The sequence below is a fragment of the Rhinolophus ferrumequinum genome, chromosome 20 (genome assembly GCF_004115265.2).
Source record: "Rhinolophus ferrumequinum isolate MPI-CBG mRhiFer1 chromosome 20, mRhiFer1_v1.p, whole genome shotgun sequence".
Lineage (NCBI taxonomy): Eukaryota > Metazoa > Chordata > Mammalia > Chiroptera > Rhinolophidae > Rhinolophus > Rhinolophus ferrumequinum.
In genome coordinates, this window is record NC_046303.1 from 11,044,827 (window position 1) to 11,057,004 (window position 12,178).

Here is a 12,178-nt window from a genome sequence, read left to right on the forward strand (position 1 = left end):
CCTTACCCCACACAAGTTCTAGGCATTTCTAAAGCTTATGAGCTCACTCTGCCAAACAAAGGGCATTTACTCTGAGTCCTGCTCCTATAAAGCACAAAGAACCTCCAGAAGCTTCCAAATGACACTGTTTTCTCTTTAATATAATGCAATTCTTAGGCAAAACCAGTCCCTGTAAGAAAAGAGCATTATAAATCTCTCTCCCTCTTCCATCACCACCACCCTGCCCAGAATAAGGAAGCCACTAGGAGTCCTGGTTGTTGGGTTTGTTTGATTTCCCCCCGTCTTGTTGTAATACCAACCTCACATGGTAGGGCAGTAATTGTCACTAATAGGTTCTCAGAGAATGCTAATTCCCTTCTCCTCCGACCTCGTCCTGCCACCAGCCAGTTCGACCTTACCACTGAGCTTTTGACACAGGGGAGACACTCCGGCATGCCCATTTTTATGACTTCTAATCCCGTGGGCAAGGGTGGGGATGGTGATAACTATTATTGTTTAAATCTAGGGTTTCCATCCAAATCCCTTTCGCTAAGACAGATGGAAGGCCACCTATTCATCTGCAAGGTTTGAATTTTTCCCCCATTGACTGCCAACTTCACTCGCTCAATTATATCCTCTTTAATCCAGTCCCAATTTTAAAATATCACATTGGGCCATCATCTTGATTTATTGGGAATCTGTCCCATTAGGTTAGAAGTGAGATGCCTTAACACTGGGAGTGGGGAGTGGGTGAAGGATTTATGATTTGGCTCCTGGCTTCACTCTCGGCATAGCCACAGGTGCCCATAGCAAGGCCGGGTGAGGCCAGAGAAGGCCTGTCAACACCATAGATGGAGAAAGTGGGCTATTGCTGGAGGTATTGTTTTTAAGACTAATTTAGGAGATTTGTGAGCATTCATTATGGTTTTGTTGTATTCAAAGAACATGAAAAACTGCCTTTTGGGACTAACAAGTGATAATAAGTATAGAAGACTCGTGCACTTGTGTATTTTAACGTTCAACTTGGATCCTCTGTGGCTGTTGCATGGCATGCTTTGTTTTGAACACTTGAGTAAGAAGTTCAGGTGACCTGTGCTTATAGAAGCACCTTGTCTGGAAACCAGCCATTATGGAAACCGTTCATTTATAATCATTGCTCTTTCAGCACTGTCTCTTATGACTCACTGGATAAAAGAAGTCTCCAAGCTTTAAGACACAAAGGTAAAAGGATACTAAGTAACTGTAACAACAGAGACAAATATGTCCACTCAGAGCTGCCGAAAAACTGAAATTATACAATACTGCTCTGGTACAGTTTTTAAAACTCATTTAATAGTTTTTTTGAGAAGCTAGTAGGTCTTAAGCGCTTTAATATATTCTAATCTATTGAACTCTTTTAACAAACCTGTGTGGGAAGACTTATTTTCCTTATCGCTAATCAATAAAGTTAGACTCAGAAAGTTAAATTTTTGCAGGAAGTTTGCTGAGTTCCTTAGCTTCTTGCTCCCCAACCACACTCAGCACAAAGAGGTCAAATGAATGCCAAAACATTTGAATTTAAGCATTTTAAGCCATAAAGGCATACCAATATCACTGGGTGATTGTGTTTAATAAATGTGTGGAATATGTTAATTGTGCCTTTTCCGGAGGACAAAGTTCCTGGTGAAGAGACATGTGTCACCTTCAGCACTATTTTGTACCACTTCCACCACGGGGAACTGCTATCTGACTGACAAGGCCTATCTTCAATTTGTGTTCATATCACGCTGTGTTTACGGAATACCTTCTCCATTTAGTCTTCCTGTCAAGCTTTTAGTTATTCTTCAAGGCCCAGCAGAAAATTTTACCTCTAGGACTGATCTGATCTCCTTGACTAGACTGGTCTTCTTTTGCCCTAGTTAACCCTCAGAATGCTCTATTTTTACTTCTTTACGACATTTCAGTGCTTCTGCCTCAAATTACATAGATCTTAATTCTTCCCTACTTCAGTATCATCTCTGGGAGAAGAGGGTCCATCCTTTTTTTTTTCTTCATATTTGTGTTCTTTATGGCAACCAACACAGTGCTTTATATAAAATAGATCCTCAAAAATGTAATGGCTGGAGGTGGTACCAAACCAGAGTAACACAGAGATCAAAAACGTGTAAACACATGACAAATATATCACCACACCTCAGTATACCTTCTCTCACCAAGACCAGGCAGCCTGAAAAAGCCTTCCCAGCACAGCGTTCCGTGCAGTTGGTTCTAACCATTGGAGTTTCCGTCCTGTTGAAATCAATGTGTCATCCTTGGATAACCTAGTTTTGCCTTTTTTCTCATTCTCTCTGCTGAGTCAACGTCTCTTCATGTGTGAAAATCTCAGTTGATTCAGAAAAATGAACAGAGGGTAAGGGGGGTGGGGGTGGGAGATGAGGGTAAAGGGGATCAAGTCTATGGTGATGGAAGGAGAACTGACTCTGGGTGGTGAGCACACAATGGGATTTATAGATGATGTAACACAGAATTGTACACCTGAAATCTATGTAACTTTACTAACGATTGTCACCCCAATAAACTAAAAAAAAAGGAATACATATACGTTTAAAGATTGAAGTGCTATTATACGTTTTTAAAAACAAATTAAAAACGACTGTGCTGCTCATCTCTGACTCTGTTTCATCGTTAGACTCAAAATTCTTAGAGAAGAAAGGGAGACAGCTCTGACCCTTAGAGCCTCATCCTTCCAAGGAGGTACTTTACCTGAGCCACTCTGGCCCACAAACGTCGACCCGCGGAGGCCCCATATGACCCAGAATTTTGGAAACACTGCCTGAATGTGATCGCATCGTTTCCTCAAATAGGCTACGTATGCCGTGCGTGATGCATAGACAACACTGTTGTGTCTTCAAGTCAACCGTCTCCCATCTGAAAACTGTTTGCAGGTTAATCAAGACACATTCACGGAAAGGACATCACACACAGCTCATTTCTGGGAATGAGGCTGAAGCCATGCTGAAGTGGTGGCAGAAGGACTTGGGTAAGGCACACACTTACAAATTATATTGGTTTATTTAATTTGGTAGAATCGAGTTACAGAGCTAATCGGACTAGATGACACTCATCTCTTGTGCCACACTGCCCCCTGGTGTCTTTCTGAGGCATGCGCTGTTTGCTAAAGTCAGGACTCTTTCATAGTGATAGTTTTCAGCTGGAAATGAATTTGAATCTTCTTAGCACTCAAACGGGCAGGCAGCTGTGGACGATACCATTCTCGTTCTGCTTATAGTGCCACTACCTTTCCATATAGGTTTATTTTGTTATCAAACACAGGGCTTAGGTTCTTTAAAAGTTCTACTGTTAGCATGTATGTATGTATGCATGTATGTGTGTATGCATATAGGTCCACTGGTGAGCCCGGATTGGGGTGGGGTGGGGCAGGGACCCAGCAGGGAGAGGCAGCTTCTGGGGCATGGCTGTGGGCAGCTAAGCTGGTTGCCATGTCGCGGCCTGGGCAGAGACGTGCAGTCACTCTAGGTCAAAGTCACCATCCAAGAGAATGAACAACGCTGCTCGTTGAGAAAAGGGAGCTGAGACAGAGTGGTCATAAGGCGCAGGAGCCACCCTGCACTGTGAACGAGATCTTGGCTGCCCCACAGGACTCCTGCCAGTGCCCTGGGCGTCGTAGTATAACCGTCCTTATAGGACCTACCCCAGAGCTCCATGGCTTACTAGTTCTATGACGTTGGACAAGTGATTTAACCCTTTAAACGACCACTTCCTTATTGATTAAGTACACGTAATACTGGCTGGAATGAGGACATTATAAAATGCATGTCAAGTTCATACTAGCACAGTGTCTAGAACACGGGCAGTGCTTAATAAATGGTTATGTACATTCCCCTGGAGACCACGCGTGCTTCCAGCAGACGTCTTAAAGTAAGAGCATTATCTCTCACCCGTGGCTTAGATTTCTAGGGACCCTGGGGAGGCTTTTTGCCTATTACCCTCTCTTAGAACTTTTTCCTGAGCTGGCTGAGGACTCAGTGAGGCTTTCGCCCAATTCATTTAAAGGTGTGATCACTATTAAGATTTTATCTAGAAAAGCTGGTTTGTGTTTGTGTGGGCGCATGTATGCGTGAGTAGTTATAAGTTATTACTGAGGTCACCAATCAGTGGTGTCTTACTGAACAGGGAATTTTCAGGGATCCTGAGAGCGCTCAACAGCCAATTGTACAGCATGAGCAGAAAGTTGCCACTGAGTTTGGAGGCCAAGAATTTGAGGCTGGGGGCCAGCAGGTAAGGACACCTACAGGGGTGCGATGAGGTGTATGTATGTGGGTGGGACAGTGAGAGCAGGAAGGGCTCCCAGTGTTCGTCAAAGGAAACCAATATTTTGAGCATTTCCTATGAGGATGTCTTATGGGACAGGCTTTCACACGTTCGCTCATCACATCCTCTCCATATCATGAGTAGGACTGATCATTCTGGTTCGACACAAGAGAAAACAGAGGCTGAGAGGGGTCAGCATTCTGCATGAAGTCATACAACCGGTGACTGGTGGAGCCTGTGCTTGCACCCCAGTTGGCCTGAGTCCAAACCCTGGCTTCTTTGCTGGCTCACCACCTCCCAAGGAATTTGCTGACCCCCGCCTCCAGCCGCCGGCCCCCTGAAGACCTTTTCTGAAGTGCTTGGTGTTGTGGAAATTGGCTTCTTGAGGACAGCTTCTCAGAAACACCTCCTCTCTTAGCCGCACTTCTTTTCAGGCAACACCTGTTTCAAATGAGATTGTTTTCGTTTCTGCTTTTCCTTACCCCTTCTCAACTCACCCAGTCCATCTTCTTGGTCTGTTTGGACAAGCGGCTAGAAGGAAGTATGAAATGATAACCCCGGGCCCCCCCCCACCCCGCCATCACCTAAGGCACCTAGTGGTAGGGCCTTGGTGATGGGGGTGGGAGGAAGTGGGGTACAATGGAGGCAGGGAAGAGAAAGTCCAGCCCAATGAGAAAACTCATTTCTATTCAGCACGATTACGTTTTTCAGATTTTTAATTATCTAACCTGTATAACAGTCCTTTGAAACAAGCAAGGCTTCAATCTGTTCATTCCTCTCCTTATTAATAATGACCCAAATCCGATGATTTCAGCATGGTTGTTGCAGAAGAAATAGATATAAGTTTAGGCTTTAGACTTGTGCTACACTGTGATATATTTGGAGTGGGGATGATATTTCCTACGTGATAGAATGAATTCACTCTGTTATTTGGGGGAAGTCAGTTTGAACGACTGAAAAGCCCAATTCTTAATTCTAGGCTTCAGAAGGAATGGTTTTATTGTATATGAAGACAAAAAGATCAAACTAGGTGTCGTGCAAGGCGGCTTGCGGGGTCTCTGGTCCCGCTCCTCACATAAGAACACAGGATGTGGCGAGGCCAAAAAGGAACACCCACGGAGCCATAGGTAGGGGAGTCATACCACTATAGTCTCACTGGAGGCTGGGTTCACACGACGTGCGACCTGCTGTCCGCTTTTCTGCCAACCGACCGACTCCACTCGACTGGACTCCCCAGCCCAACCACGGCAGTTATATTAGTGGCCAATGGCTCAATGGTTACAGCTGACGGCCAACTACTACCCAAGCCAGCACCTTTCCAGGTGAGGCTGAGAGCCTGGAAACTGCACTCCTGGCTCTGTCCCTGCACTAGGTTAATGGTGGGGTGTTCATTTACTTATTTTTTCCTGAAGCTATGGTTAGAATTAGAAGATTTGTTATAATGAACAAATAGTTTGTCATTAAGTAGCCAGTTTGAAAACGTCTCAGGACTGGCCTGGCTTGGTCTGCCCTTGGCCTCCTGCATCCTTTCACGCCATGTCACACTCTGCCATGTTCCATTTCTTCACAGAACCTCCATCTACACAAACTATTATCATAATTTGGAGTGTCACCCTGGTTCAGTCTTTCTTACACACACATACACACACACACACACACACACACACACAGAATTTTTGTGTACCCATCATCTTAACCCTATCGAATTTTTATCTTTGACAAAAACATCGTTACAAAGCAAAAATAAACCTCCACCTTGTCTAAAGGATCACAAAAATCTGACTATGTGGGATCCAAATCAACGCTTACTGAATAAAGGCACTGGTATTAGCCCGGCAACTGCAATGTACCAATTTGTCCAGCAGGTGGCGGTGGTATATAGAAAGAAAAGCTACCCTCTGGGACATTTGTCCTCAGGATAGAAAAGAAATGGAGGCTTGCTGGGGACATTCAATTGATGCCAGCAAACGTGTATTGAGCCCTTCTCCTCTGCAGGCACCACCCTAGGTGTGCAGTGGATCCAATATGCGTGAGGCAGGTTTTCCCAGCTTAGGGACCATCCAGTCTTCGAGGAGGATGTGTCCATATCTATCAGGCAGGGTCATTCATTCAAGCTGCTCTTGGAAAATAACTTAAACCCTACACCTTGAGCACTGCAAGTGGGAATGTAAAATGGTACAGCTGCTGTGGAAAACAGTATGGCAGTTCTCAAAAAGTTAAAAATAGAACTACCATATTAGTAGTAAATCAAATTAAATATTGAGTTCCTCAGTCTTCCTGGCCACATTGCAAATGCCCAGGAGTCACAGGGCAGCTTGTGCTACCATACCCAACTGCACAGGTCTACAACATCCCCTTCGTCACAGGGAGGTCTGTTCGTCAGCGCTGTTCCGAAGAACTGGATGTCGTTTCCTCATTTAAGCACCACGATAAAGGAACCCTGTTGTTGAGAGCCAGTCACCTCTTCAATGGTGAACATCATCTCTACTCTAGAATTCTCTTTGTTGACTTACTCTTCTACGACTCCCGATCAGGGTTCAACTTGCAGTAAAATCGGTCCCAGAATATTCTGCCTGTTGCCAAGCATTGTGTCCTTGACATTGGTGGGGAAGTGCATGTGGGGTTGTGGTTTATATGCATCCACTCATGCACACAAGCAAGCAACTGAGGATTTGGTTATGGAGCCTAGGTCTTTACACCTCTTATGACAAATTAAGAATACTCCTTTTCTCTCTCTCCCTAAAATGAGTATCTATGGCTGATAGGAATTTTAGGGCAGAGGCAGGGGTTGGTAAAATCAGGCATTGGTTTTCTGTAACTCCACTACATCTGAAGTAATGCTTCAAAGTACTAAACGTATAAATATCTGTACCACTGGCAAATGTGCATTGCTCCTTCACCAAATACCGAAATGGAGGGGGAGAAAAAAGCTTCCTCTCTGTTTTGGGTCGTTAGAGCAAAGCTCTAGGAGGGGATTTATAACTACACAGTTACAAATTATGAATGTGCATTTGTTCAAGAACTACGCCCTGTTGGTTTACTATTTAGTTTTTTTATTGCTGGCTTTTTGCTTTGCTCCATAGGAGAGCGACTGCAGATTTGGCTGCTGCTCAGACTGTGGAATCACCAGGGACGTTGTTCCTATTCAGAAATGCACGGGGTATATGAGAGACGGAGCTTGCAAACGTGTATATTAAAACCCATCCATTACCCACACAATGAAAGCCCTCATCCCACTCCACGGGGAGGGCTGGGGCTGAGAGTGAACCGAGGCCTCTCACTAAGACGGAGGAGGCTGAAGGAATGCTTGGCCTCCCTAACTACCTAGTTGATGCTTTCTGACCCTGCTCAGCGAAGTGCTAGGGTTTCCTTAAGAGGCCACCAAAGGAGGGGATGCGGAGGAGGGTGGAGGGGGGGGAAACATGGGGCTTCCCGCTGTACCCCCACTTAGCACCTCAGCTTCTCTGACTTCTATACCTTAGACTTCCTAGTATGATTTCCTTTCAGCAAAAGAGCCCCAAACACTTGACAATGAAAGTGCCAAGTTTTCCTGTGGGATTCAGGGCTTAGGGACATGCAGGACGGGCCATGGTGCCTGTGGTTTCTGTCTGAGTAGAAGACTTAGGGCGTGGTATGGACCCGTGAGCCTCAGCCCTTCCTATGTGTGACAGCCCCTTTCAATGAATGGGTGGAACTCATGGCTGTGCCCACTGTCCGTCAGACGGCACACGTGGTCATGCCATGGGATAGGGAAGGCAGGGGAATATGTGGCCGGGCAGACGATGGAGGGATCATGAGAAAGAGAGAGCTCTGTTTCCCGGAACGTGTGAGACCTTGGCGCCAAGTAACCATAGTCGTCTTGACCAGCGCAGTGCAGTTGTACCAGTCACTCAGGGCCGAAGACAACCTGGTCAGCGCTACAAGAACTGTGGGAAGTCTCCTTTTTTAAGTTTCTTAAGACGGGTACTCTTATCTTATTAATGTTCACCTTTTCATTCCATCAATCATGCTGCTAAAAAATCTAGTGAATAAAAAGTGTGAGGAACATATGGTTTCTGAGAACCACTGCAAAAAAAAAGGGTGAAAGAAATAGGTGCCCAAACTCGCTCAGGTTCATAGCAGCTCCCTTTCTCTCTCAGTACAGGCAGCCGTCTGTCTCTTGGGCCCGAAGGGGCAGATTTACCAGGAGGTTAATGAAGCTTAAGCTGTAAGGGCCCTCACTGGCATGGGCCCTCTTGACTGCAGGGGGTGGCTGGGATCCATAGAGTGTTCAGGGAAGAGGAAAAGCCAGACTGCCATCAGGAAGTGTTTCTGGCAAGTTGCTAAAGGAATTGCAGGAGAAAAGCACCCAGATAGTCAAGATTCTGGAACAAGGATCTACCCCTGGTCTGAACCTCCCCCGACCTGTCTCATCTCCAGGTTTCACACACTTCTTTCAAATTTCTATCTCTCAGCCTGCCTTTGCCGGCATCACTGCTGCTGTTGGGTGGTCCCATGCTGGTAACTGAGGGTCAGTTTGGTAATTAAGGTTGTAGTTCCAGAAACCCAATAGGGAGTCATACCCTTGACTCTACTTACCCTACAGGGTGTTTCAGACACTCCCCCTAAGGTGATCCCAGAACCCAAGACTTGATAACAAGAGACTCCGTTCTTGACGAGGTGGGCTGCTAATTGAGAGAACTCCCTGGCGCTAAAGAGAAGGGAAGCCCTGGGGAAGGGAAGTCCCTGGAACACACCAGGTTGTTCTGGCTGATGCGTGCATTCAGCTAGGTCATGACTGTCTGGTCTATTGCAGGAGTTAGAACCTTGTGTTCCTCCAGGTAGGCAGATGGCACGGCAACCTTGACTCTCAGGCTTGGCTTCTTACAAAGGCCACTCACTCACTCACTCACTCACTAACTCACTCACTGGTGTTTCTTCAGCATTCGCATCACGCTAAACTCTATGCCAGGTATAGGGAATAAGTAGTGTGAAACCAGACACAATCTCTGTGTGCATGGACCTCACGCAACAATGAGGAGCCAGACGTTAATAGTGTCACAATGGACAATCATGAAAAGAAATAAGGACTATGGAGAAAAAGAACACAGTTAGGGAACGTGCTAGTACTGGAGAAACCCCACCTGGTCAAAAGAGAGAAAGCATTTCCCTGAGGAAATAGCATTTTTGCTGAGTTGTGAAGGACATCACTGGGTGCCATGGGGACAGATGTGGGGTTGCGGGTGGGAGGGAAGGGAGAGGAGTGATCTTGGCAGTGGCAGGATGCTGTGGGAGGAGGGGACTGAACATACTAGGAACTGTCAGGAGGCCACTGTCACTGGAGCACAGAGGGGATGGAGGGGCAGGCCCTGGGTTGAGATCTCTGCCTTTGTTCTGAACAGTGAGAAGACAATAAGGAGGGGTCCGACTCGGTCAGATTTTTTTTTGACAAAGGTCACTCAGCTACACAGAACAGATAACACGGGGATGGAGTGAAGTGGGGAGACAAAAAGAACCTGCTCACTTCCCTAAAGCATAGGGTCTGCCAGAAATGATTACATTTAGGGTGTTGGAGTTGAACGTATTTATTTACATACTTACTCATTCAAAGATTAATCTCCACAGGGAGGGTGGAGAAAAGTCACTAAAAGGAACCACTTACTGTGTTTCCCCGAAGATAAGACCTAGTCGGACCATCAGCTCTAATGTGTCTTTTGGAGCAAAAATTAATATAAGACCTGGTCTTATTTTAATGTACTGTAAGACCCGGTCTTATTTTAATATAAGACCGAGTCTTATATTAATTTTTGCTCCAAAAGTCGCATTAGAGCTGATGGTCCTGCTAGGTCTTATTTTTGGGGAAACACGGTATATAATTCACTCCTTTCTGGACAACTGAAAAACCTCCCTCTTTAACCCTCTCTCTACCCTGGACCCTGCTTATAAGGGGGCATTTCAGAAAAATATCATAGTATATAAAGAACACTGGGCTAGGAGTTCGGGGATCCGAGTTTCTGTCTTGGCTTTTCATGCAAGTCAATTTTCCTGGCGATTTAGCTTTCTTACAATTGCTTTCAAGGTTCAAATGAGATGATAGAGGAAAAAAACTGATCAAACGCTGGGGCTCAGATCACACTGTTCCTTTCATGAAGGGTGTTATTTAAGTAGTGATTAAGTAATAAACTTTAAGTATAGCTTATGCATGCTTTCAATTATAAACATTAAAGTAGATATTGTTTTTCTGGAATTCTAACACATAATTATGAGAACATGAGGATCTATAGTTTACTGCTTTTCTTTAATACTAAGTTCATGTTTGGCATCAGATGGAAGTAACCTTGGTTAGGATGAGCACAGTTGTCTTCTGTTTTCTATTTCTTCTCAGCAAGTCTTGCAGGAAGGAACTGCTATTGTGAGTTAGGAAATACTGATCCCTTTCTTTTGGACAAAGGTCAGCTGATATCTTGGATTTCCCAGAGCAGAGCTCATTTCAAATAGTATACTGTTTTCCCCATAAATACACTTATCTGCGCACAGTCTTCTGCCCTGATTATTTGGGTCAGAAATTATGGTCATTAGGGTGTTCTGAACCTCTGTAGAGATGCTTTAAAGCCAGTTCAAAGGCAGGCGTGTATCCAGGAGACGAGGAGGAGGATATTCTCAGTTCCTCCATCGGGTGTGCTCATTCACTGCCTTGGGGAGTTTTTCTGAGTGACATTTTCACACTTACAAATTACAAGTGGCAAGGGAGCCTCCTTTCCCAAGATGACAGAGATTCTACATAATCCAGTCATGTAACTAGCCTCTTATTCTCAGCTAGGAAAAATAATTGCTTGACTAATTTATTCTCATAACTGCATGCTGTCTCAGTCTTTAAGAAAACAAGTTGGATAGCACAGGTTGTGGGATGGGCAGAAATCACTTACTTGCATTGAGAAGGAAACATTGCTTGAGTCCTTTATGATCCTATCTGATCTTTCAACCCATCTTCTGCTTCTCTGAGTGATAATTAAGCATTAGAAGTTGGCTGTGTGATCTCAGGCAGCAGCTGTTAAAGAGGGTCTGGGTTTAAATGAAGCTGTCAGTCCTGTGTGGGGCTTTTGAAAGAGAGCTAAGTCTCATGTGTAGTATCTTCTCATCCCAGATAGCCTGGGGTTGGGGTAGATAGCTTCCAAATGAACAAATGGCCAACTGGTTTACCACTTCTTTAGGGATACCTTTAATTTGGGTCTTTTTTCTGAATGGGTATCGTGTGGGGCGGCATGTGGGGTCTCTGGTCCCGCTTCCCACACAAGAACACAGGACATGGTGAGGCCAAAAAGGAACACCCACGGAGCCATAAGTAGGGGAGTCTATAGTCTCATTGGCGGCTGGGTTGGAGACACAGGAAGCAGGAGCCACAGAATCCGCAATCCTCACTGCACCGCTTGCAGGCTCAGCCACCATCTCCTTGCTAGCCCCCCATTTTCTGTTAGCCTAGCCACGGCAGTTATATTCATGGCTAATGGCTCACTGGTTACAGCTGACGGCCAACTAGCCACAGCTGATGGCCATCCAATCACAGTTGATGGCCATTTACTACCTGAGCCAGCACCTTTCCATGTGAGGCTGAGAGTCTGGAAACTGTACTCCTGGCTCTTTCCCCACAATGGAGTACCATGTAATGCGTTTATCTTCTTAATATGACTATTCTTTGGTTGGAAGGAAGTCCTTCACAATGTATTAAGCACAATTTTAATTGGAATGCAATCCCCATTATTAAACATCTACTTGAGCTGCCCAGAGAAGGACCACGTGGGCCAGGGGGAAGTGAAGGAAATTTGGTTTCCATCTAAATCACCCCCGTGATGTCTAGGCTTGGTTAGATGTTCTGACTGGCTTTGCCCTTCACCATTGTGTGATTGCGCCT